This window comes from Phalacrocorax carbo, chromosome 12 (genome assembly GCF_963921805.1).
Source record: "Phalacrocorax carbo chromosome 12, bPhaCar2.1, whole genome shotgun sequence".
Lineage (NCBI taxonomy): Eukaryota > Metazoa > Chordata > Aves > Suliformes > Phalacrocoracidae > Phalacrocorax > Phalacrocorax carbo.
In genome coordinates this window covers 432,177-459,925 of record NC_087524.1, presented here as the reverse complement: position 1 = coordinate 459,925, position 27,749 = coordinate 432,177, and the positions used below count along the sequence as shown (strand labels likewise).

Below are 27,749 nucleotides of genomic sequence, written 5' to 3'. Positions count from 1 at the left end.
CCCGGCAGCAGGGCCAGCCCGGTGCAAAGCACCCCTCCTTGCCCGGTTTGGCATACCAGGAGGCAGCTTTGCAGAGAGAAAACTGCTCAGAAGCAGCTAATATGTATCAGTAAGGAATACCATAACGTGCCCTCCCCTCCGAAAACTACCCAGGCACGCAGGAAGATGGCGCGAATGGTGGGTGCCAGCTCTCGGTCTAACGCAGAGGTTGAGAACACATCTGCACACAAAGGAAGAAGAGGATTTCTGCGGAGGAGGTGTCCTGGTTCCTCAATTCTTCTGCATCTCCATCTCAAAGCTGGGGACAGGAATAAATAGAAAACACACATACACTGCAAAATAAAGGAACAAAGACACGGTACATCTTCATGGCAACCACAGAGAACCAAGCCTGTAGATCAACACTGATCCACTCTCAGATTTGGTCCTTAAGATGTAATTTCAGTAATGTGCGGTTGCTTACCCCTATAATCCATTGGTTACCTCTTGAAAGGAAAGGAGGGAAAAAAAAAAAAGTGTCATCAACATGCAGAGGGTGACCAGCGAGAACAACACTGCAGCAATGCCAGGGCTTAGGGCATATTCTCACTTTGTCGCCATTTTCCATTAGCTAATGTTGTCAACTCCGCAGAGGTGGGATATGACTTACCCCAGAGTAATATCATCCAGATACAGAGGTTACTCTCAACTGACCCCAACCTAAGTGAGACTACAGTCAACCCCTCCCCTTCCCACCTCTTTCATCAGATCTATATTTAACCGCAGATTAACTCATTTCCTCTTTCCACATGTGAGATTAAAGAGCACCGAGTGCTCTCAGCTCAAGCAGAGCCTCAGTGCATCCTCACGTAAATCACCACTCAGTACATGTATTAAAGCATGTCAAGGAGGAGAATAAGTCACACGCTTCATACTCACAAAACTAAACACTTGCTTCTCAAGAAGTAAAGCTGGCAGGCAGCCCGGGCCCCATAATAGTACGAGATACCTCCAATTCAAATCTTCCGATTACATGAATCTTAAAGACATGAGAAGTGCCAGTATTTACTAACGTGTTTGAATGAAAAGTGGGTCAGTGACCAAGGCAAAGGGTCAAACACATAGTGACTTGACCTCTGGGCACTGTGTTTATTACACTTCTCTAGGAGGAAACAACAGCCCCTCATTCCAGGGAGAGGGGAAAAATAATGCAACAAAAATCTCACCAAGGTCAGACTAACCACGGTTCAAAAAGGCTGAGAACCACGTAACTGCCTAGAAAAAAGAAACCGCAACAGAGAAGGGGGAGATAAAGAGAAAGCAGTGAATGATTTCCCCACCCTGTGCAATATCACTCCAGAAGGGCTTTGCACCAAGGATGAAAATGCTGCAGTCAGAGAGGTACTCAGTGTTGGGGGGGGTGGGGGGCAGCAGCTGCAGCTCCAGGTGGTGCAGGGGTCCCACCCTTGCTGGGTCACAGCACCACAGCGCTCTGACCCTGGCCATAGCCAGCACCCAGTGCTCCAGTGGAAGGCACGTGCCTTTTCCTCTTGCATCCTCCCGCTGCATCTCAAGAACACTGCAAGGAAGACAGTATTTAATTTCTACCTGACCTCTTTGCAAATCACTTGGAGCCCTAAAGTGTAAGGTCTTTATCACAGCTTGAGGCAAACATTAAGTAGCTGTAAATAAAGCCAGGACTTTAAATCCAGCCACATGAGTTAACCTCACAGTGAATATGATTTTTCACAGCTAACAACTATGGTAATGAATTTTACCTCAATGAACCCAAAAACGGTGAAGCATGCAAAATTCAGAATAGGAGTAAGTTCCTTGTCTTATTTTTTTATATCAATAATCCTTCAAAGTACAAGCACTTATTTTCCTTTCCTCACCTCCCTAATGCTAAAAAACTCTTTTATTCTAACACTTCAAGGGACAAGGCCCCCTTAATTTTCAGTGGCTGCAATAACAGGCCTCAGTATATCTGCCAAGAATAATAGAAAATCGGTGCGGGCAACGAGTGGGGAAACACACGGAAGAGCCACTGGCATTTGCTTCAGCAGAACAGCTGGAAGAAAGTCAGTTCTCCTTACGACATCCTCCAACTGCACTGCCTGGCAAAGGGGGCTATTAAAGGAAAGAAAATGCTCACAACAAGCTTATAACACATCTCAAAGCAATCAATGTGTCCCTGTTATTCAGGAAACTCCGGAACAACAAACAGATGGAAATGAGAAAAGGAAGAGTGGAATGACATAAAGAGGGTTTGGCTGTAGACTGGCGGAGCAATGGGGCATGTCACGCAGATGTACCGTTGCCAGAGCAGAATCTGTGTGATCTAATGCAGAGCCTGCATTGCCTGTGAATGAATTCACATCATGCTGGACAAAAACAGACACAACTGTTACGCTGTGGTGCTGCTGTGCATATACTAAAAGAGAGAAAATCGCACACCAAAATATGGAGAACAAAGGCTAAAGTGGCTGAATTCTCCCATGAAAAGAAAGATCTTATCTGCAGAGATCCATAAGCATTATGGTGGTGGTGCTTCCCTTTCAGCTCAGGCATTCCCAGAGGATTATAAATAGGTTGCAACGATTTGCAAACATCTTCCATTTAAGGATAGATGTTGGGCTGAAGGTGTCCTGAAATCTTTTTTTTTCTGGCAGTAGGAGGTCACTGTATAAAATTTACATCAAACTTAGGACACATCCAAAAATCAATAGCAGGTTTCCAGTGATTTGAGAAACTGTGAAATGCTGAACAGACGGCAATGAGAAAAGGAACGGTGCACTGCATGGGGTCACTATCAGCTCACAGAAAAGCTGACACAGACATACTGTCCATGAGCTCTGTAACTGATGTGAAACGTGCCTCTGCTTTCTCTGTACACTAGCTTCATGCTGGGATGAAACGGCAAGCATGTCTCATGGAAGCAAGTTGCATCGCTTGCTTCTATCCCCATCTGCGCACGTGCTCACACACACCCTCCTGCATTGGCATATGCGCCTATTTTGTTCTTCCACTGAGATTTTACAAATGGACTGCTTTTTCTCTTTCACTGAGATTTTACAAATGGACTGCTTTTTCTCTTTGTTGCTTTTCTCATTAAGAAATTAGACTTAGACCCTGAAAAACATGATCTGTTCTTGGCAAAATGAAGGGCAAATGCTAAGGCTCTCAGTCAGGACTACAGGAAAAGAAAAATGCTTCCTGTTCTGAAGAACAAATTCATGTTTCATATTTCTTTAAACCTCATGTTGTTTTGATGTCTTTATACATAACAGAAGAAAATAGATTATAATCGCTATGGGAGAAATTCTCACGAGATTCCCTGCCAACATCTTGTGCTTGAACACTGCATCCTTAAAATGGGTGAAAACATCTCACTTCAGAACGTCTCCTGCTCAGATGGCCTTCCTAGGAGTCTAAAACCGATTAAACAGCAGCTCTCAGAGGATCAGTGTTTGGGCCAGAGCATGCTGAGTTACAGCTACCGCATGCTGTCGGGTGCTGCTCTGGGATGCTGAAGGGGGGAAGCACAGAAAGCAGTTTCAAGGCTGCTGTGGTTGCTGTTGGACTATGCAGGACCCTGCCTACGGTGGTAGGGCCCCACAAACATGATTTAGGAAATTCCTGCTTGTCTCAAGCACAGGAAGGAGCAGCCCTGGGCCAGGTACACGGGAGCTGTTAAAGTCCTGGGGAACCACATCGTTACCTGGGCTGGGATTCATAATGCTCCAGGCAACAGCCACAGAAGAATCAGGCACTCTCGGAGCAGCTGCCCAGAAAATCTGACTTGCTCACCAATGTATATACTGAGGAATCTTGAAAGACTAGACAACTGAATCAAATCAGTGTTTAAGAAACTAAAAATTACAAACATACACTGAGATTACACAGAAAGATTAGAGGAATATTTACCTGGAAAAGACAGAAGGAAAGAAGAAAAGCTGATTGATTTCAGGTTGCAGGTGAATTAATGAATGAATAATTGTGAAGCAAGAATGGGATGTAACAATTTACCTTGCTTCATGCTATAAAAAGGCAGTAAGTGTAATAGATATTCTTTTATAAAAATAATTTTTTTAAAGTGGCATAAAATCAGCCTGAGGAATTTATTATCACAGGGCAGGGAGGGAATACTGTAGGGAAATGGCTTTACTGGCTTTCAAAAAGGATTAGACAATAATATTATATATATAAAATATATTATATGTAGGTATTATTATAAATAATACCTCCAGCCGGGAGAGCTGTATGAAGAGTTACAAGGATAATCAATCCAAAGGCGTAGCTCTCCTCCATTTGCAGCCCCATACTGCTGCCTTCAGACAGGGTCTGCCCTTTCTGAGTCATTGTCAGGATTAAAAAGGCTGTAAAATGCCTATTTGGCCCTTACATGGTCTTGTGTGTGATGGGCACCCAAACCGTGGGGGAGCACTGGTTCAAGTTCTCCTTAGAAGTTTTGGGTTGTACCAAAGCCAGTAAGCAAGCCTACGGTTTTGTCTGGTACAACAACTGGTATTTCTATTCCTCTAGCAAGCTGGAAAGCTAATGAGCAAGTTGTTTACTTAAGCTCAAGAGTCCTTCTCCCCCTAAAGTCTGCCCCAGCTGTGACTCAGTCTGCTCCTATGAATGAAGATAAGCACCAAAAAACTCCATCTTTGGTCTTCATATTCAGATCACCACAAAATGCACAAACTTTGACAGAGATTTGTTTCTCATAAAGTGGCTTTAAAAGCCACCCTGTCTTCAACAAAGCCCTGGTGTTAAAATACCAGCCCGGATTTTTAACATCCACTGTCCTAGTAATTGAAATAGTTCCAAAATGTTGCCACAAAAATACAGAAGTCTTCTCACATAGCTCCAGTCAAGTGATAACATTCCACCGTTAACCAAAAATCTCCTGGGGGATTCTCAAAGCTTGAACCCATCCAGAATTGCCCTCAATCATTTATGGAGCTGCTCTAAACTGTATAAAATCTCTCAGTCAGTTAAGAATGGGCACAGCAGAAAGTGCCACCTCCCTGTTTGATATACCCTTAGGCACTGCACATCTAGCGTCAACTCTTACAATGCGTGATGTTTTCATAAAGCCTCACCTGATGGAAACAGAAGATTACATAAGAGTCTCAGCTTTCATCTAAAATAAATAAAAAACAACCCCCAAAATAAAATCAGGGAGTTACTGACACCCACAGTGAAGAGAAAAACTTGAAGAACCAGAAAGGATCAGAACCAGAAGACAAATAGAAGTCATTCTAGCGTATATTCTTACATGACAAACAACTCCCCCTCATGACTCTTTAAGTGAAATCACTTAATTTGGGGTAGGAGGAGCCACCTGCTGATTCAAGAACATTTGAAGTGGCAATACCATGAACATACAATACACATACTTCACACCATCCTCCAGGCATTCTCTTTTGGGAAACACAGATCCTATTTTAATGCAGAGGCCCACAGTATCAAAGGACAAGGGAGGCAAAAGTCAAGGTAAGAAGCTGAAATACTGCCAAGCAGAATGATTTTCTAAATACTTGGTGACATTTCTCAGGAGCCACAGTCTCCCTTTGGTCATTACAGAAGTGCTCTGGGTGCTGGGGGCAGGACAATGCTGTGCTTGGTTGAGGATCCCCCAAGAGAGCTCAGTCGCTTCCACCTGTGCACAGAGACCCAGAGCAGCAAACACCTCAGACTGCTACTACATCCTGCCAGGTGTCAGGTGTAGCTAGCAAGAGTCAAACCTGAATCAAATCAGAGGTTTTCTTCAGTCTCCTATAGCACTGAAGCCTAACATGTCCAGTAATCTCAAAAGCTCAAGACAGGGGAGAGTTGCACCTGAAAGAGGATGCTGCTTTCCCATCTGTCTTCCATGAATATACCCAGTGGGAAGTTCTGTCCTCCTCCCTGATGCAGGAGGATGTGCCTCAGTCAGCCAGGACGTGAGAAATGTGAGAACAGGGTTTCAAGCTCAACAAAAAGAAGGCATACAGCCAAAGCAGTAGCTCTCCTTGGGTCCAGCTACCTTCACAGTTTACTCTGCAGCAGGCATGAAACAGAATTTGATCCTGACTCCCAGGAGGGTTTCCATCCCTGTGAAGGCAGGGGACACTAACCAGTTGCAAGTCAAATGCGGAGTGAATGCAGAAGGCCCAGCTGTGCCACCTCTTGTGCTTTGAGAGCAACTCCCATGATAGCTGGGTATTTCTATGAAGTCTGAGCTGCTGTAGCTCATGCAGTATCCATGAATCTCTAGGTTTCAGCTAAAAAAAATTATAATGTTCTGGGAATGCCTACTTCCTACACAGGGCTATAAAGAGAGATGTGAGCAAGCCCTGAGCTAGCTGCTACCTAGCTATGTCAGCACTGTGCTCCCAGGCATAAGGCAGGCTGCTCCAGGTCCCCAGGTGAGATCAACTGAGTGTTCATGAGGCCTAGGCAATGTTTACTACTCATGTTCCTGAAGACTGACTTCCCTTTAGAGACTCTATTTATTGCTTCTGTAGGCCCAGACTGTGAGCATCACTCTCCAGAGCCAATAACCACCTGCATTTTCTGCAAAAGTGAGCACTGTACTTCCACTGCAGAAGAGCTGTGATGGCTCCATCACCTTGCAGAGCAGGTGGAGCCATCCTTAAAGGCTACTTCCTTTTTCTTTTGTTTGCTTCTTTTGTTCTATTTTTGGGTTTTGGGTTTGTTGTTTTGTTTTGTTTTTTTTTTAATTAAAGAACCGTATGAATAATTAAGAACCTTAGCCTTCTTTGTGGCTACAGAAAGTAAGTTTGAAAAACATTATCAATGGCTCGGAAGAAAACAAAAATCAAAATGGCATAGAAAGATCCTTGTACTATTTAAAAATCCAAGTACCTCATAACAGATTAACCACAAGAACTTTGTTATTGCATTGAATGTCCTTCTATTCATTGGGATTCTATCAACATGCAGAGGCAGATATGCTTTATAGCTAAATATCCCATGTGATGTGAGATATAATGTTAATCCAGTTAAGAATGGAGCATACCTGCTCAGGCTGTGCAGACACCTCTCAGAATTTCTCTGTCTACAGGAAGAATACTAAGAACATCATCCATGCTTCCTCATCCTGCACTGGCATGTTGGCCCCTCACATTTTAGAGGCGTCACTCAGGATGGTGAAAGGGTAGTACAACAGCATGACTTACGTATCTTTGTACCTACTCCAAGAGACCACCCGCAGAACAGATGCTATCCATGAACCTGAATAATTGGCCTTTTCTTGTCCTTCCTGTGAGATATTATCGAAGTATTCATATCTGTGAACCAGCCAAGCTTTGATTACTCTTCTCTTGTTTACAGCTTTGCAAAAAATGTAAGCTATCAGTCAAGTAATTTTTCAAATTCTGTAAGCATACTAAACTTTCAGAACTAATCCCATAATCTAGATTCTCTGAGTTTTCAGAGTTTCCCTAATATGGTCATTAAATATCTGAGAGATGAGGACACCTCACAGATACTCAAATGAACTATAAACTCTTCTGACTTATCATTAAAAAAAGTCGGAGACAAAAGACATGGCAGATTACAAATTGGTGCCAAGAGACAACTAAGCCATGTGCTTGACAAGAGCAGCAAAAATGCCTAGGATAGCACAGCCAGAACAGTCAAATATGGTTGCAGAATTTCAAAAGGGAGGAAGGATACTGTTGTAAGGCTAAGACAAAATTATCTGGCACTCTCATGGCTTGTAAAATGGTTCTGAGGTGACATTGCTCCATTTTTCCGTTTTTGAAAACAAGTATTAAAATCTGAGAGAAGCACATGAGTAACTTACCTGGCATTAGACATCCAGATCAAATGCAGCTTGTTTCTTATTCAGTGATGCATAACATTCTAGCTACTCTTACGGATGTCTTTGCAAATGTTTATATGTTTAATCCAAGTCTAAACTTTCAACCTGAGACAGCGCTGCCATTTAGGAGACCACATCTTGGTTAGATGAATTCTCTGTTAACACTGCACCAGAACTTGTGCAGAGCTGCTTCCCCCTCAGACCTAAGGACTGAAATTTATACCTGAAGACTCCTTTGACTTCATGGAACTTCACAGGCTAGACCACATCAGTGCTGCAGAGAAATGGGCATGCTAATAGAAAGAGAATAAACTCTCCTCATTCCTTTCGCCCATCCATCATCTAGCACACCTGCACTTTTTTTAAAAAGGTGTAGGATTTAGCAGACGCTCCCATGTAAGCAGCTTGCTTGTCCTAGCCAAGGGGATGCTAAGCAGAGCCTGGCTGTGCATTCAGAAGTGGAGAATGCTTTGGCTCAAGCAGACAATTTCCTCCAGATGGTAAGGGCTAGAAAGATGTTTGAACATGACTCCATAGCAAAAGTGACCTATGTTTCAGAAGACCAGTAGCTCAGCTGCTTTGTATTTGGCTATAATATGATAAGAAATATTTTTTTCCCCATCCATCCCTTCAGATAATAAAGGGCTTGGCTTTATTATAACACAGCTGGGCTAGCTGTAACAATGCTGAGCCAAAACATTTTCTACAAGTTGTTCAAATATTATTAGTTTTGTCTTAAAAAGAGCAAGGTGCTCACTTGTCTTGGGGTTTAGCTAACTAAACAGATGTTCAAACACTAACAGAGACATGCAGTGTTCATTAGCTAAGCCGCCAGGACCTTGGGAACTTCCATTGCATTGTACTCCTGTTCTCAGCAAGTGTAAGCCAGCCTTGTGCCACCACATTTCTCTGCAATCGGAGCAAACAGAGCTGCTCCCGGCATGACAGGACTGGAATGAGTTAGGAAGATACCCCCATTCCAAAGAGGCAGACAGCATTACAGACTCAGTTCTTTGTTTCTTGACTACCAAAACCTGTGAGACCTGTACACAGTGAAGGTGACTGTGCTTGACTGTTACACAGCCATTTGTAATGTGTGCCAATATATTTTACTCCTGAAACATGTTCAAACCTTAAAAGGAGAACTATTTCATTCTGAACGCTCCATAGCTCACATATGGTATAGAAGCTCCCAGCTATGTTAGGTGCCAAGAGAAGCCGAATAAACTTTCACAATAATTAGTAAAAATTTTCTCCTCGTTTCCCACACTTTATTGAGCCAGACACTTCTTGTGTTTTTTAAAGTAGGGCTCAACAGAATAGTCTAAGGCTCTCCAATAGTTAGAAGTATGCACTACTTAGACCATCAAGCCACATCCATACCATGGAAGTAACTACATGAAACTCTGTGTCTGTTGAGCCTTAGCTTCACCCCAAAGTCACCTCCACAGTAGAAGAATTTCTTAGCTAGGCCCACAGCTTTCCACAGCCCCTTGAGGCAGCAATTATCACACCTCTTTACCTTACCGATGATGTAGCAATGATAAACCTTTTATGTTCAGGGGATGAACCTGGCATACTCTATGGCAAAACACCCATGATTTCAGGGCATTTTTTTGTAAGTGAATTCGTGAGCCCCATGTCAAAAGCAATAAAGAAGCAGCTCTTTGTTTAACAGGAATAAGACCAGGACCCTTGAAAAAGGAGGGAGCTGATGAAAGGAAAGCAGATCTGCTGAGGTACTGATATGAAGTAGGATCCATGACTAACTTTACCAAGGTTGTGTCAGTGCAGTTATATCCATGCACTGGGATCCTGCTGTTTCTTTTTAGAGAATAAGGGAGTTGGAGTGATTTCTGTCGAGAAGGTGCAGTTTTTCCTTAACTTACATTCACAGTATGCACGCATTTCTGTCACAGTGTACCAGTGATATGTTCTTCACGTGGACCTGACTTCTTGTACAAATTAATGCTCTCTTGCTTTGCTATCAGAAAATTGTCATGTAATAACAAGGAAGGAGGAATGCTGCATGTGCTCTGTGAAAAGTTGGGTGACTAAACGTATTTTAATGCAGTTTAGATAACTTACACTCAGATATGTAATCTCAGTTGTACAGAATGAGATCTTCCATGGAAGACTGACTGATTCGCTGAGGTCACCAGTATATGTGTTTCCTGGAAAGAGACAGAATTCTGCAGTGCAAAGAAATTCTACTCCAGTAACTTCTGTGAACCAAATTTGGATGTATACTGGCCCATTTTATTCTCCTCATAATTTGCATAATTAACGGGGAAGTATTCAGGAAGCATAACCCCAGATAAGTAAATGGACAAATTCTAACTTATGGTTTTCAGAACTCAAAAGTCCATATACAGAAAATGATACAACAGGTTTGATACTGGCAACTAAATAGTATCTGCAGTTAATTAGCTTGCAGTGTTTGAGATGTTTCCTATGATAGCTTTAAGGAAACAAACAAGACAGTTGACTTTTGATCTTCCTGCATAACTAAATTGTATCACAAATCAGAGACCTCCCTATTGTTAGAAAAGCAGCACTGGCCGTAACTGCATCGGGAAGTTCCAATACCACCCTGCGTTCAACAAAGCACTGCACGAGCTCTCCTGAAACAGGAGCCTAAACTAACTTTCATCTTCTGTCAAATATCACTGTTTCTCTGTTACACAGAGAACTGTCCTAGGGGTTCAATCCAGAGGTAGGTCTATCACCACATCAAGCTGGCCTCAAGCAGGTGGGAGACAAGGCGTCTCCTTGGGGGTTCACAGCTTTTCCAATCTCCATTTGCCACTGCACTTGGCGCTTTCCTAGCCCCAGAGTTCCCCCTTAGCCCAGACTGAGTAGGATGTATTTCACATCTTTGCTGAAGTAAATCACACAAATGCTTTGCATATTTGGCAAGCAATATCCTTCCCCAACCTCTTCTATAACTAGATACTAAGTCATGCTGTTTTACTGACTCAACTGCTAAAAATCAGAACAGCACTTTCCATATAGCTCACATTGCTCCAAGACCTTAGTCTGAGGGGTTGGAGACTGTGTCTTTTGTTCCAAGAGGATGAATTAAAGTCAAACTGCCTCACCATGAGGCCCTTTTGGGGGTATCCGTGCCCTTAAAGCAGTATTTTGGCACACATCCCACTGCAAGTGTAAGCCATCCAACGTTCTTGGCTCCTGCACACAAAAACCAAAGGATGTCTTCTGTGGGCCAGTGGTAGCCATATCTTGCAGCAAGTTGGCTGCCACCAGCAGTCTTCAGGAAGCAGAAGGCAAAAGTCAGTACAGTGCTGCTGTTTACTGAATACGCTAGGGTACAACACATCTTGTAACACACATGGTAATTGCCCAGAGTTGCAGAGAGGCAGTAGTTGATTATGAATTGTTTGTCACAGGTGACAAGGCTGTTAGCAATTAGCCCCAACTGCCATGCGCACTGCCAGCGGCAGCCTGTTACCAGAAACAGACCCATGAGGAGAATCTCTGTGAAAACAGACTGAGTGCACTGTTATCCTCAGGGCTGGCTGCCAGTTCCAAATGTCAGGGCTGTGCTACTGCAGGTCTCAGAATCCTGTCCACCGTATGAGCCACTTGACATCTTAACAGACTTGCCAAAACAAGGAGGGTTAGCTATTCAATCCCCTGTCTCTCTCTTGCATCAACAAGTCACTTGTATTTTAAACACTGCTAACAGCACTTACTGACTATGCAGAAGGGTGACCAGCACTCAGGAAAGCAGCCTTGCTTCTGTCAATGCCAGCATGGTAAGTAAGGTGAAGTGGAAACAGAATGAAAATATTTAAGCCTTATTTAGTCTCAGCAAAACCTTGGGTAGTTCAACCTGATCTAATGCCAACCCACTACATCTGGACTTGGTTTCTGATGAAAGCATCCACAGAAACAAAATGATATAATCCAGTCCTAAGTAACAAGCAAAGCTTAGAAATAGTCTGTCATGAGAAATGGAAACTATGATGTTACAAAGAACAAGAACTCGCCTGGTGATGCAGTAAGAGAACTGCTTTCAGTGCTAAAATCCTGGCACGCTCTTCTTGAAGAGAATTATGCTGCATTTCAGTCAGAACAAAATGATACATTGCTATAACACGTCATCTCAACAACTCCACAGCAGCTCTAAGCAGAGAAGTCCCTATTGCTATGACTCTGCAAGAGTTGTCCCTGCTCTGTCAATGGAGAAATTGAAGCATAGGCAGGATGTTTTGTCTAAAGTCCCAAAAGAAGCCACAAGCGGTCTGGTGAACTGAGTCTACGGTACAGTCAGTTGCCAGTAGACTCCTGAAATGACAAAGCATCCTTAATAATACAGAAAGTCTTCTCCAGGCTCTGCTTCTCTAAATAACCAAAGTGATTTAGGGCTTCATGTCTACAATCAAGATATTAAGAGTTAATTAATATGCTTATACAGCGAAGTGTTGGCACCCTTCAACAGACACACTCCACAAGCATGCCTAGAGAAGTGCATAAACAACATAATGAAGAAACTGGATGATTTGGAAGAGAATTGCTCTCTACGTGATACCTACTCCCCAGCAAAAGAATCTTGAAGCCACTCCAGGAGTAAAGTAACACCTATATCATAACTTTGTTGGACTGTGTGAAACAAGTTAGCTGCCCAGTGGCTTGCAAAGAGGAACTTGTCAGACATGCATGACAGTGCCTTCCATCCAAACTGGCCCTACCAGGAAACAGCTCGGGTCGCATCAGTGAGGTGGCTCAGCAAATGGCAGAGTAGAATCTGACATTGCTACTACCCATGGCATACCAGGGCCCTGACTCTAGGAGCTCAATAAGCCTGGCAGTCAAACCAGGTTTTCTTACCCCACCAATGCAAAAGAGAAGACAAGGACAGACAGTATCTTACTACAGCTCCTTCCTCCCACCCCCAACAAAATGAATACAGCTCTCCCACTGGAACGATAAACAGGGTCTCCCCACATACTGTTTAAGGAACACCCAGTACAGCTTGGATACCAGCAGGTCCAGGTTTCAAAAAACCTACAAAACTAGGATTTATTCCTGAAATTATTTAACTTTTTGCACACGATCACTTTCACTAAACAGAATTAGGTATTACCGTAACTTTAAGGATGTAAACAGCTGCAATTGCAGATGGCTTCTGAGGCAACACACCACTTATGCAAGTGCCATTGGGCTTCACTAAACGGATTTAACTCTGTACTTAACTTCCTCTGGATACTCACATTCTTTGGTAGAACAGAGCTACATTCACATCATGTGTCTTCAGTTCTCATTTTCAGAGAGATCAACAGTTTATCTTTTCAAACAAAAATGTACTGACTGAAGACAAAGACCAGGAGGTAAATCTAAAGTCTTCCCCTACTCTCTGTTAAGATACATAGTTAAAAGCTAACAGGTAGAGCAACTTTTGGTTTAACACTTTCTTTAAGAAAAGGTGGTGTTTGCACAGCATCTTACAAAATAGGTTCAGCACCAGATCTTTCAACTGCTGTTGTAATATAACTATTAAATAATTATATTAATCATAGGAAGTCCCTGTCTATTATAAGAATATTGATAGGATCGTTTTAGAGCCACATAGACTAGAGTAATACAGTGAAAGAGTACTACAGGCCTCAGAGGCACAAATTCATAACATTACATTTTCACAAGAATTATGTGACATGTTCAGAGCAGAACTGTCCATCCGTAATTAGCAACTTTATACATGCGAAAAGGCAAAATCCCATTTGGCTCCAAGTAACCACCAAGTGCACCATGCATCCAAAGCATTTGTAGCATGAAACTCTCACAGTTTCAGTTTTTCAGAAATTTTAGATCTTGCCGAGAGCTGCAGTTTTAATTATCCCTTTTTGACCCTCTACTTTCTATTTCCCACCAAGACCAGCTACCCAGTGCTTTCCAGCAGCAAGACTCTCCTGAAAAATGTTGCCCAAGTGTGGCTTGCACACCAGCATAGGCATATGTGAACTTTGTAAAACATAATTCTCACTCAAGATAAAATTAGTGGTGCCATGAATTCTAAACATGGACATTTCCGCATGTACAAACAGGAGACATAAATAGTAATGACAGGATCCACCTCACCTAGCTAGAGTTAACCAGATACCAGGCACCTGGACAGTTACTTCTGCAGCTAATGGTGAGCAACAAGGGCTACAAGAGGACAAGTCATCCTGCACAAGGACAGGCATATAAACTGGAACAAATCCCCACATGGCAGTGCTTTTCTTTCTCTACTCATTGTGGAAAGAACCTGGAAACCTTGGTGCCGGGTTTTGGTTGGGGGGCTTTTTTTGGATGTTGGGGTTTTTTTTCCTCATCTAATCTTATCTAATCTAATCTAATCTAATCTAATCTAATCTAATCTAATCTAATCTAATCATATGGCAGATGGCACAGTTCCTTGCTGAAAGTGGTACTAGGTCTGGAACACTAAAACAGCAATTTCATAACATGGTCACCCTTTTGCCTTCCCAAAGGTCCCACAAAGGCTGTGTGACCGAGCGTCAAATGTGACTAAAATCCTGGCACCCCTCCCTACTCTGACACAGATGAGGCCAGGGCCCTTTTCTTAAAAGCTGGGTTTGGGTCTAGATTCCTCAGAGGAAACCTGCACCCTGGCTGCAGCCATAGTCCAAAAGATAGTTATTCATCGCTGGTGGTCTCTGGATACAGCCTCTTCGGAGCACCAGGAGACCTGGACAACTTCAACAATTATAAAATACTGTAGCCAATAAATTGTAATGCATTTAAACACAAGATGCTTAACACATGCTGCGCTGGCCATCAGAGGTGGTAGGAAGTCCTCGCACCTAGCTACACGGTTATTGGAAAAGTGCTGATTCACTCACTTCCACCTGCTTTACTGCTCCTGTGTTAACAAACCCCAGCTAGTTTTTCTAATTGTAAATCAGGTTGCATTCCAGAAACAGTCAATATTACTAGCTGTATTTAATAATCTGTTCTGGCAGATCCTGTTTATTCCAATGTTGACAGAGAAAAAAAGGTACCACCAGGAGAAGGAAATATAGATTGAGTCCGTGAAAGATTTATTAACATTATTGATTACGTAAATCCAGAGACAGAACTAAGGAATGGAAATGGAATGTTTCCTGAAGTAACATTTTAGACCATGATCATTTTTGCACCATACTCATTTACTTAAAGAGACAGCAAAAGCCCTATGCCTCAAGATAACCCCCCACTTCCATAGAGTAACCATGTCACATTCTTTATTTAGGATCTGATTTTGCAATCTCATACACAAACAGCCTTTTCATGAGTAAGTCCATTGACAGCAAGCAGTCACTCACATAGGCAGGGATTTCTCTTGCAAGCAAGGGTTTGCAGGCATCTGTTAGTATGTGTTTGTATGGCAATCTGTTTCCCTATTGTGGTGTCTTAATTTATGTTACAAGAACACCCTTAGAAAATACTTTTATTTTTACTTCTGTTAGCACTTTAATACAAATGGAGCAGTGTTATCCTGAGCAGTATTAACTTGAGCTCTAGCGTGTCAACAGGAGAAGAAAAGGCAGTTCACTGAGGTAATAAAATTCTCCATTATCTGTCTGCAAAATACACATGGCATTTAGAAGACAGTGATCCTCATATCCTTGTGAACTTTCACAAGAATCTGTCACAAAATGCCATGAGCAACTGATAGTTTGTTGTAGTGTTGGGACAGAAAGAAACTGGCTCCCATCAACAGTCTTGTGACCTACAGCATGGTTAATGTGGGAGCAAACACCCTCCCACAATGATGTATATCAGAAGTCCACAACACGCTTGGGGATCTTAAATTCACGATCAATAAATTGTTTTTCTTAATAAAACTAAATTACTTGGATTTGGGGATGTTCCTCAGAGAGATATAAAACACCATACAAATTTTTCACTGATCAGCAGACAAACTAGTTCAAGCTAACGATGTAAGCTGACACGTAGCATCGGACATCTTCAAATGACCATGCAAATATTAAATAAGCTTTGCTGCATTTGTATGAAATTAGTACATGTTATTAGGCTTATTTTAACAATGGGGAAATGAAGAAGCACAAAATAGAATTTTTAAAAAGCTGCTGTTTGTTTAATTTTGCTTCCACTGAAGTTCATGGAAAAATTGCCAGTGCCAGATTGGCATTTGCACGGGGGCCCTTTATATCCCTCTGGCAGGGTAAAAAGCCTAGTTTTAAAGATCTTCACCTTGCCAGGCAGTGTAATGAAGCCTTAGTGGAAATAGGAATTAGGAGGAATTAGGCCTCCACCAGTTTGAATGGGAATGGATTTACATAAGCGCTGCGTGCTTTTGAATATCCTGCCCACGGTAGCTAGATGATTTGACCAATATGACACAACGGGCTTGTTACAGAGACAGTATAACAACTCAGTTTGTCTGACATTAGTGAGCACTAGACCAAATCAGCCCCTCTGAATGTGTTTCTTGCTTGGAAGAGGTCTCAGTCACACAGAAAACTTTATTTTAGAGGATATTTTAAAAATAGAAATGGGTGCAAAATATTTTATCTGATAGTTCTGCTGACCATCCACTACAAACCTGCTCAAAAGTAAGTGCTGTTTGTACTAAGCTACTTTAACAGGAGAATGAGATAGATCTGCAATGGGTGTCCACTATTAGAAGAATGTGATGTTAACCAAGTTGTTCCATTAACATGTATGTAAAAGATAAACAAAGGCAGAAAGGCTGAAAGAATCTCGTAGAAATAAGACCCCAGAAAAAGATCCTGGCCCAGAAGATGGGCCTGGTTGGAGGACTGAGGCTAGCTACGCTTGTCAGATGCAAACACACTGCTTTCACTGTATATGGATACTTATTTCCACTTGCTTCCGGCATGATTAATGCTGAGAGATGCCCTGTGTGTGAATATATATGTATGACTTAGAACTGAATTGCTGTTTCAAGAAAACCACCCAAGTTTGTTTAAAACTCTATCAGCTTAGTAAGTTGTTCCCTCCATCCTCCCCCTCCACCCCCAGCAAGTGGTTACACTTTAACCATGTATGGAAGAGATTTCAGAGGTCTGAGTCATTAAAACCTACAGAGAATAAAAGAACTTGGCAAATATGAAAGCAAAGCATTTTAAATAGCTCTGAAATAGCCTGCTCTCCCTTGCTACTGAAGATGTGATAGATGAGTTGCCATTTACATACAGGAGCTGACAATCTGACATTTTGGACAAGCCTATAAACTTAATTACATGCCATGCGCCCAAAACCGGTTCAAACACAAATTATCATGTCAAAAACTGTGGGAAACCTTTTGATCTTCTAAAAAAACAAACCAAAACCAAACAAAAAAACCCAAAACCAAATTAAAAAAACCCCAAACCAAACAAACAAAAAAACCCGAAACAAACCCCGCATGCACACAACCAACATTTAAAGTAGTAGCTTTGTGTGTTATCTGCAGACAAATATCATTCCAAATATTCTTGTCCCTGCCAAAAACCATGTTATTTTTGGAGAGGTTCTTATTTATGGTCCTTCAGTGTGCACGGAACAGTGATATTTTGCCATTTTTAGGAGTGGTTGATCACATGAAAAGCTCTAACACAATGTAAAGCTACAATCTCCGCTTACAGCACAGGACTTATTGGGGAGAACATTACAGCAGTCTTGCTCTTTCCTATAAGAAACAGACATTTCAGGAAGGAAAAAAAAAACAAACCCCAAACAAAAACCCAACCCTTGTCTTTGAGGAAACATCCAGGATACAGGAAATGTTGTGTGGAAGCTTGCACAATAATCAGACATTACCCGTAACCATGTGGGATTTACCTGGGACAATATCCTGCTCCTGGTAATACTGTAAGATGCAAATAGAATTAATAGATACAGTTTTTTCTCCCCCTCTCTATTTTTAGAAGACATTTATCCACACACCTACCAGATTTACCTTTAAAAACCCTGTATTTTCTGATGACACTCAACTTTCAAACCTTTTAGGACGTTCCCATTCAGAGTGTTGCTAAGTAATCACAATTCAGTGTAAGTTTCCTCTTGGAAGATAATTCAGTAGGACTCAGATTCTCAAAGAGCTCATTGAAGAACTGGGATTCAGGAAATCTGAGTTTTATTCCCAGCCTTCTGCAATCTTTGCACTACCAAGCAGCGTCTCATTTTCTCAATTAAAAGAACTAAAACCACCAGTCTCCTTTGCAAGCACTTTAAAAAAATTGATCAGTAATCTATAAAAGTTTTTCACTTTTATCACCATGTGAAGTACTTAGTCCATCCACTCCGAAACAACCAGATTTTGACATTTATTTGCCGTATGCACCTGGAACGTTCCAGCTAACTTTTACACCGATTCAACCACAGCAGCATTTCTCAAGAGCAGAGACTTCACTTACTCCTGTGTCAATCCAGAATAACTGATTTCAGTTGCAGTTACTCCAGGTCTCAGCTCTATTGCTGTAAATCCAAGTTATGGTCTTCACCATGGAGTCTGACCCATGCCAGTACTCGCAGCCACACAGATCCCTACCAGAAAGAGTGCCTTCATCTGGGATGAATAATGCAGGGAACAGGAGGTCCAAAGTGATTCCTAGTGCCAGTTGATTTCTGCTGGCGTCATTAATGATTACTTTACTTCTACAAATTCCACCTTCCCTCCTACCCCAGCCATTCCCTGATTCACAACATGAATAAATTGGGAAGAATGAGAATACTGAGTACACTGAAAGAAAAATCCACCTATACCTTTTAATTACTTCACAGGTAACAGTCTTTCTATGCATACTATCCACAAGAAAGTGTATCATTACAGATAATTAGTACTCTGTTCTCCAAAAAATACAATCATTTCATATAGTCTTTAAAGAATCACTCACGCATCACACAGAAAATCATGTATTTAAGCAATACTCCCTACAAATCTTTTCACGTTTTACCTACTCTCCCTTACTCACTAATGAGGAACCATATTTGCTCTTTACCCATTTGTCTTCAACTTTTTTTTACCCCAACATCAGAATCAGCAGAGTGAAAATTATTCTGTCACGCAGAAGAAACCAGGACACCGAGAGAGGATGAAGGCTCTGAAGAAGTATCTGAGAGTAAGCTGCAAAACAGGTTAGCACATATCTGAGTGCCAAAAGCTTCTCATAACCTCACAAAATGATGAGAGGTAGACAAAAAAGAAATAGGCTTCAGAGTTTATTCTCTGTGAGGAGGAAGTGGGTCTTCCGAGTCTTGGCAGCTCCGAACATACAACTGTGGGAATTCAGAAACTAATCAAATGAGGGGCTGGATGGGGTTTCTTGTACGACAGGACACCCCAGAGTTATGCACTCTTGGCCCTGGAGAATCTACCACATACAGAGCCAGCAGATTTTAATAGAATCTAAAAATAATTTAGAAAGTTACATTAAAACATGTTCATGTTCTAAACGTTACTGCAGCTTGCCTAGTACAGGACATCAACACATGAATCTCTGCTTCTCTCCATTCAGATATTACCAGAACTTAGAATCAAAAATAGGAGACAAAGATCTCACTTCTGTGGATTGACTGGAGTCAAGTGAAGTTAAAAGACACGCTCTATGTGATAGATGTGACTCTCTCCTATAAAGCTTTCAGCAGATCTTTAATTCAGCATATGCTTTCTGTATGGATACATACAGATGATGCAGTTACCTGAAACAATCTGTTTTCATATTTCAGTATTTCTGTTACAGCATTATATAAAGGTCCAGTCAAATCCTATCCCTAATGTGCTAGGTGTGTGCAAGACTACAGTCCTTATCAGACTAGTTCACAGCCAATACAGACAAATGAAGCCTTATTACACTCACAGGTGGGGAACCTTCATGCAGACATTTCAAATAACACGCTGGAGATCCCAGAGTCATGACACAGAGTTAGGCATTAAACCGTTCCTCTCAGTGAGCCCCAATTCACTGCCAAAGCTCATTTTCATCTGCCACAGGGCAGGCTGGACAAGGCTGCTGTGCCCACTTATGCCTGCAGCTAGTGATTTCTCTCTTGTCGGCCACGGACTATTGCTCTGCATGGCAGTGAACTGTCCTATGATGGCTGCATAGAGAGGATATTTTGTATAAGAGGAGACCATTCAGCCACCTCAGAGGAGTCTTACAGGAGAAGTCCATCCTGTAGAACAGGCAGGAAGCTCTCTAGGAGGTGCTTTAAAAGCTATTAACCACACTCTGGGTTCTGGCCCTTCCTCTAAATGACTGCCTCTATTGAACTGTTTGCCTCAGGAAGTTGTGGGATAACAAACTTTGTCATTTAAACTTTAAGGAAATCATCTGGAAAGGCTGAACAGGAAACTGAGGCAGGGTGTTCAGCACCGTTCAGCCCCCTGAGCTCAGACCATTAACAGCCATCCCCAGTCACTGATGGGAGATCTGGGAAGGCACTCATGGGTGCGTGAAAAGACCCTGCAGAGCGGGAGAGCAGCAGCAGGAGGCCTTTTATTTGCAACAATATGTAATACAGCTCCAGCCTTTCAGAACAACCATAAGTTACTAAGCAGCAAGATGAATACCTAAAGAAAACAAAGTGTAAGTCCATCATGAGAAAGAGACAGGGTTACTAACTCCAGCTATCACCCAAATCTACCTAAATCAAAAAGTGTTGTTTTTTTTTAAAAAAAAACAAACAATCCTGGAGCTACTATAACCTCTATCTGCTTAATTTAAGCCTGGTTTTCCTAACCAGAAATACCCAAACTGGCCGTACCCCATTTTGGAGAAAGCACAGGCTTCTCCCTATGCCTACTGCCCTGCAAATCTCAAGTGAGGTGAATATTGCAAGGACAGATGCAGGCAATTACTGGAGTAGGATAAAATTGAAAAACGAGAGTGAAGATCCAGCCCAGATATCAGACACAATGCTCAACTTAAAGTCCAACCATCTGCATGCTCACAGAGACTGGAACTTTTAAAATGAAAGGAATTCTCCAACATTTATGCCAGCATAACCAAGAAAGAACTAATCTTAGGTCTAATTAAAAATATTTTAACTGTGCTACTAATTATTGCGTCAAATCACCAAGTTTGAAGCTGGCTTTAAATGGTTCCAGGTGCAGCAGAGAAATCTAGAATCAAACCCAAACTTTAAGTTTCTAAGGCTTAATGTCAGCCTCAATTTTCTGCTAAATTAAGACCCAAAATTCTGTTAAATTTAAGACCCAAGTTATTAAGAAGCCTTGAAGTTGAGCCCATCTTACTCCCAGCTTTAGTAAAAAAATCTCTCAACTTGAATTTGCAGTTAGACATAGGGCATCTCTTTTACTTTTGTTTCAGGATATTCGTTTGGGGAAATTTAACAGGCAAGAGATGCCTGTCTGAGAATGGAATCAATCAGGAATGCGGTTACAACAGAAATTATTTCAGCAGACTATAAAAGAGAAAGAGAGGAAAACAGAAAACCCTGCTACAAGAATAGTCCAGCAAAATGCAACTGTAGTGAGTTTGGGCTGCTTTCCAGTAGTCCAGAGGGAATTCTGCTATTTGCTGAGTTTAGTGAATGTAATCTTGTGCCGGCGGAGGAGAACTGGGGCTGGGGGGGGCGGGAAAGAGTGCCACTGCTTTCACCATTTTCTCCGTCCCGCTTCGTATGAGAAAGCATACAAAAGACAGAGAAATTATTGTATTGTTGTGAACGCAGACAGAAACTTGCAAAGCGGATGTTCTCAGCACACATAAGAGGGAGTGATTAGACACTGAATAAAACTCTAAAACCAGGGTAAAAAATAAAAAAGTCACTCAGCAGACAGAGATAAATAAAGAAACAGAAGACTCAAAAAGTAGTTCGGAAACATCTGTAGTAACAAGTAAGTCTCATTTTATTATAAAGTAAAAGAGAATCAATACTTTCCACCGCACACCATACACACCACCATCTGAGTTACCTTCCTCCAAGAATCTCAGTATGCAACTTCAGGGAATTTTTAAATCATTTGGAAGAGATATAAACAGTTAACAGGAAATGTAAAATGAAGTAACTCAAACAATCTACCTCCAAAAGCAACAGATACTCCACAAGTTATTTATAGCAGAAAATTTAGAATAAATTGGAAAGGTCTTAAATCTTCTAAGGTTTTAAATACTTACTTCTTGCAGCCAAAATCACATCAATTGAATATCCAGGAAAGTTTTAGAAAGCTTGCAGTAAGGAGCTTAAACAGCTGAGAATATGAGGTAGCTTTTCCTTTGGACCGTCCAGCCATAGGTATTTACTCATTCAACAGAAGCACAGAGCGTGATACTGTAGTGCAGCCTTTTACGTAGGGATGCCAAGGAGGCGGGAGGGAGGGGAAAGCCCTTCCCCAAAGGTATTTGTTCAGCCCACTCATTAAAATACAGAGTAGAAACTGCTGCTGTAGAAAGGAAGAGGATGTCCAGGCAGTTTTTTATTAAGTTTCTTAGGTGTAAAGTGGTTTTGTTCTGGAATCTCAGTAAGAAAAACGATTTTCCTTCTGAATTTCATTCTTCCTCTGCATTGTTCTTAAAGAAACTGGCTCTAACTCAGCTCAGATATCACTATATTGTGGATAGTCAGCTCTCTGTTTTCAAAATCATTACATCTCACTAGGGGAAAACAGATCCCCAAAAGATCATTCCTCTCCTTCCTGCAAGGACAAGTACATGTGTGCTTTATAATGCTTAAATCTACATGTAATGTAATGCTCAATCTCAAATGACTGCCCACTGAGAAGTCCCAAGCAAACAGCAAATACTAGGTCACGAATAGCAACATTTAGAATTGATAGCGTGCCTCTTACAAATTATCACCTCATAGTTAAAACTGGATAAGGAACAGAGGAGGGTGGTAAGAACAATGGAAGCTCCTCAGCTGTTTCCTGACATGGAGACACTGAATAAATGAGGATTCTTCAGTCTGAGAAAGTGTTGGCAGGGGGGAGATGAGAAAGCTCCTTAAATCACGAAAGGCACCAGAAATGCTGATCTGGGAATGGCAGCTCATTCCTTCTGGGAACACAAGAACTAAGAGGCCCTGAAAAAAATCTTTAGGCAGAATTTTTGTAACAAACAAAAGGAAGTACTTTTTCATATCATAATTCAATCATAATTGAATTGCAGAGCTCATTGCCCCAAGATCTTACGAGGTCCACTGTGTAAGCAAGCTCAAAAAATGACATTTGGAAAAATGAAAGGATGATCTTAAGCTAAAACTCTTATGGGAAGTTATTAACCGCAAGTTACTAGAAGGTGCGGATATTTCAGGTGAAGTAGCAATTTCCATTTGCCCTCTACATTAACCCTTTCCCTAGACCTGTGGCACTATCCAGCACAGCAGACTGCATTAGAGGGATCTCTGAGCCACAACTGTGCCTGTTCTTATACTCCTATTTACCTCATTTTCAGAATAGTCCTTAATGAGAAATTGTCTGTATTATTAGGTCCACTTCACCAATGGGGGATTAACTATGCAGAGTAAGGCCCAAAGCATCACAGCTCTTTGGAAATTTTGACTAGTAAACTCAATTCAACAGTTAAGTACTACCCTTAAAAGTCATCCTCAAGGGACTTCGTACTTCTCAAGGGCAGCACCTGAGGTGGCCTGCCCATTATATCCCTGCACTTGTGACTCCAGTATAACTGCTCCAGTACAACTACTTTCACGAGCAAAGTTGTTCACAGGTCTTTTTCCAAACAGATTTCAGCAGCTATTACTCCTATTTTCTGCTCTCTCTCCCTTTGCCTACAGTTACAAAAACTAATGCATTCTGATAGTGAAATCCTATTGTAGCAAAGCTATTTTAAATACATACATGCCTTTTATATATTGTCAAATAGCATTTTTCAGTGTAAGGCAAGCAGACTGCTGCTTATAGCAGCAACCAGGATATAGTTTGTGCAGTCAAGGTTGTGGGTTTTCAATAAGAGGCATACTTCAAAAATACCCTTGTAGTGGCCAAGCATTCACTGTGTGGCAAAAGGTGTAATCGCCCACTGGCCCTGCTGGTTCAACAGCTGGTCTTAATTAATACTAAGAAACAAGATACTTTTATTCAAAATAAGCAAATGAGCTGGAGATCCTTCTCGGATCGGGTCTGAGAAAAGCAGCCACAAACTCTGCTTATCTTCACTGCTCCTTATTTCAAACAGGGGCTTCATAGCTGTTTGTCTGTCTTTGTGTGTTTAATGTTTCCTGGAGGCCAGCAAAGGCATGCAAAATATTTTAGTTCAGGGCCTCTATACCGTTGTAATAGGAAATGGATGTCTCCCTTAAAGAGATGGGCTAGTATAGAACCAGAAATTAACTGAATGACAGCAAAGTCTTAAGTGTTTATTTCAAAGGGAAGGAAAGGACAGATAAATATTTACTGCCTTCCGTCCACATCATAGAATACAGATGTTGCCTATTTTTGGTTACTTCTTGTCTAAGTAATCTAGGTTAAGCTCTGGTACCATTTTCTTTGCCTGAATTTTTCTTCATATTAAAAAGAAAGTTCTGATGCCGGCTTTGCCAGATAGTTCCTTTAAGCCGCAGAAGAGACTTCCAAAGAGAAAGATGGTTTCTAAATCCTGGGCTGGTCAAGATTTCATGCTTGTATAAGAAGTGTGGTCACCAGAAACTAGCAAATCACAGACTTTTTGGTCTACCTGAGAAAATGCATGTTTCCTGTGCAAGGCTTCACACCTATGTTGAAATAGCCTTTCGGAAAATTCTGAGCGTTTCAGTGCTAATAGGTTGAGAAATGGTGAAGACACAGATGTAAACAAGGCTTCACTTATTGCTCCTGTCCCCTCTCTCACTTCACCCAACCTAAAGAGTACATACCAGCCCCTCCCCAGCAGGGGACGACAGAAGAACAACAGATGTTCTCTTTCCTCCTGCACAGGCCCTAATCAATAATCTTTAGGTCCTGATCTTTGACCCATTTGTGGCAGCAAACTGCAATCCCAAGTCTCCTTCACCACTGTTTCCTGATAGACCCATCCTTTCTTGCTTTCACTTTACAATGTACCTACTGCTAGAGAACCAGCAGAATTAAAAATAACTTTGGGACAATTTTCTGTTCCTAGATGCAGTCTTACCTTTCCTTCTTCAAGGCTTGACTAAAACTGATGAGATCTCTCTTTCTCACTCCTTCTTTCCCTCTTTTAATTAAAAGTTGCATGGTAAATCAAGAGGAATCAAGGGGATTTCAAAGCTAAAAAGTGAAAAACTTTTTGTCTGAAAACATAATGCAGCTAATCCTGCCATTAAAACTTAAGATCTTCTTTTGCCACATTTTTTTATATGCCCTTTTCATCAGTGATTATTTCTTTCTGGAAACATACATAATTATTTCAAATTAAATATTGACTTGCAATATAAATGGACTGGATGGCTAAATCTATCAAAACAATGACCTTTTAGCTTTTGTTTCTGGAATGGAATGTGTTGTATTACTAGTGATGTTATTATCTTTGGAAAATTCCCTGTGATTTTATTAATACCCAGATTATTAACTTTGAATATTGTTTCTACAACATAATCAGGGAGTCAAGGGATATTTTAATATCCATCCTGAGTACAGAAGACTCAAATTTACCAGGATCCACTCAAGAAATGCACATACTTTACAGAACCAAACTGAGATTGACCTAACTCAGAAATCTGGCAGAGTGAGGCAACATGATCGAGCAGCAGAGATGCTGAGCAGAACCTCAACAGTCTCAATCTGTTCTTTGGATTGTGAGGCCTCTCCCCTCCAGCTCACTTTCCCACCCACCCTGAAAGCACACTGCTTTGGGAACAGCTTTTCTCAGCAGAGAAACAAAACTTCCTTTTAATGTGGTTCATGGAAAGTTTTGTTGGTTTTCCTTCTGCAGCCCATCTAGGCTGGAAAAAAATATTAGTCCCAACCAAAACCCGATATAATAACTCTGCCCATCTGTGGACGGTTCTCAACTTGAGGGAATCAGTCCCACAATTGCAATGTCTTGTGGCTCATGGAATGGTGGTGTAGCACAACCCCAGAAGGAGTTGTACTGGAATGGTTTGAGCATAGTTAGTGTAGACCGCTTTGAGATGCTTTCATCCAAAAAAAGGTTTTATGAAAACAGGGATTAGAGCAATTCTAGGGTAACTGTGGTCTCTAAGTATAGGTAGGACTTCCCAAAAATTCAAAGGGTAATAGAGACAATTGGATATATAGGATGAATTTCCTTTCAATTTGTCTTTAGTTGTACATCATGGGATATGGAAACTGAGCTGTGGAGTATAAACAGTACAACCCCCAGGCATAATAACTGAATTTATTTCTGATACAAAGTTTGCTATCGGTAACATGAATCCTATTATTGCTTTCAACGGGCTTTGGATGAGTCTCTCATGAGCAACATGAAAAAGAGAGGAACTCAGACAACTAGAGAAACAAGGACAGTGTAATTTCAGCAACGTAAGGGAAAAAAAATTACTTTCCAGAAAAAAGGACCTGGCAGATGCCACAGTTGATCAGGTCACTAATTTACTTAATCCAAAAGCCTTTATCAGTACCAGAAGCCTCAGAGTCACATACAAGAAACCACCCAGCAATTCTGGGAAAGCTGCAGCTGGGCATCTCTCCTATTTGAGGAGACACAAAGCAGCTTCCCCAGGTCGGTGAGGCACCATTTTGTCTCTCCTGGGCAAGTTTTTAGCTGGATCAGTTCCCAGTTTCCCTGAGCATGTCCCATCAATGCTAGAGCTAACACAAGGTAAAGGTGAAGGTGAGGTATGGGTAGCATGGGGCATATTCTTTCAGTAGCAGCCAGGACTTGGATCAGTTTACACTAGTCATGAAACCACAGCTCCATAGAAGAACTTAAAGTGAAATTTTCACAGTTCAGTGCCTGTAAAAGCAGAGTAAAAGCCAAGAGATCAAGTCAGGTTAGGTAAACCAGATATTTGGGAGCAAGTATGATTGTCTGTACTTCTGGAGCAATGCACCTGGCACCTCTGAAGACCTAGAAGCAAACATCTAAATGTACTCTTAAGCCTCTCAAGTCACCTAAAGAACCTGTGACACACTAAGAAGCAGAGTCTGGAAGCCCTAACCTATCGCCTTCCCTGTTTGGCTGGCTTAATGTTCTCCACACAGCTCATTTCCCTCCTTATTACAGGATGATAAGTCCCCTCCATGAAGGACACACCATTTCTGATAAATTGTTCTGTGTGTTTATCACCTACCCTACTTTCAGCACAAGTCCAAAGTGCCCTGCTCCTCCCCCTGAGCTGGGTCTGTGTTAAAGACAGTGTGCTACTCACAGACCCTCCAAATGTTCGCTTTCAGTCTAGACTTGAGAGGTGTCTCAACCACAGCGTTGCAGTCTGGGTCGTCACTCTGCCTCCTTGGATTTGGCTGAAGCCTTTTCCTAGCTCTGCCTCCTCTTCTCCTGTTTCTCACTGCAGACCTGGTGGTCCGCATGCACGCAGCACAGCTGCTTCTCCTTCCCTCTTGCTGAAGCTTATTTCTAAAATGTCTCATTGGAGCAGATGTTTCCCATGTGTTTCACCCTTTATTTTCTTCCCTGCCCCCACTTGTTCCAACGCAAGTAACAATTTATCACCTTGACCTTTCAGATCCACTCCTAAAATAGTGCAAGCATCCCTTAATCAACCTGCCCAGCTTCATTCTGGGGCAGGCAAAAACCAGCAGTCTCTGTCTTTTCCGCTATAATACATGGGGAGGAGAAACAAAGAAGGTTTAATCTTGGCACAGCCTTTGGTTCCCATTTCACCTTGAGACTATCAGCTTTGGCATTTTTTTGTTTTCTTCCAGGGATGAAATAGTATTTCTTGGAATTTTTTTGCTAAGCAATATCAATATCTGCAGCATTTGACACTTTCCTTTGTACCTCAACACTCCATTTTCTATCTGCCACTAAAGTCTCATTTACAGATACAAATCTTAAGTTTATAGATACGCCACAGG

General features: G+C 41.6%; 1 protein-coding gene across 15 annotated transcripts in view; it reads right to left on the bottom strand.

The window, feature by feature from the left end:
• Window positions 1-27,749, bottom strand: part of SORBS1 (sorbin and SH3 domain containing 1) — a 218,975-nt gene that overhangs the window by 95,379 nt on the left and 95,847 nt on the right. Inside the window, exon 1 of one of the 15 annotated variants that reach the window (XM_064463612.1) lies at window positions 21,934-22,124. The exons of the other annotated variants lie outside the window; for them this stretch is intronic. The gene's annotated coding sequence lies outside the window, so the exon portion shown is untranslated. Of the gene's footprint in view, window positions 1-21,933; window positions 22,125-27,749 lie in introns of those variants that run through there. 15 annotated transcript variants of the gene reach the window in all.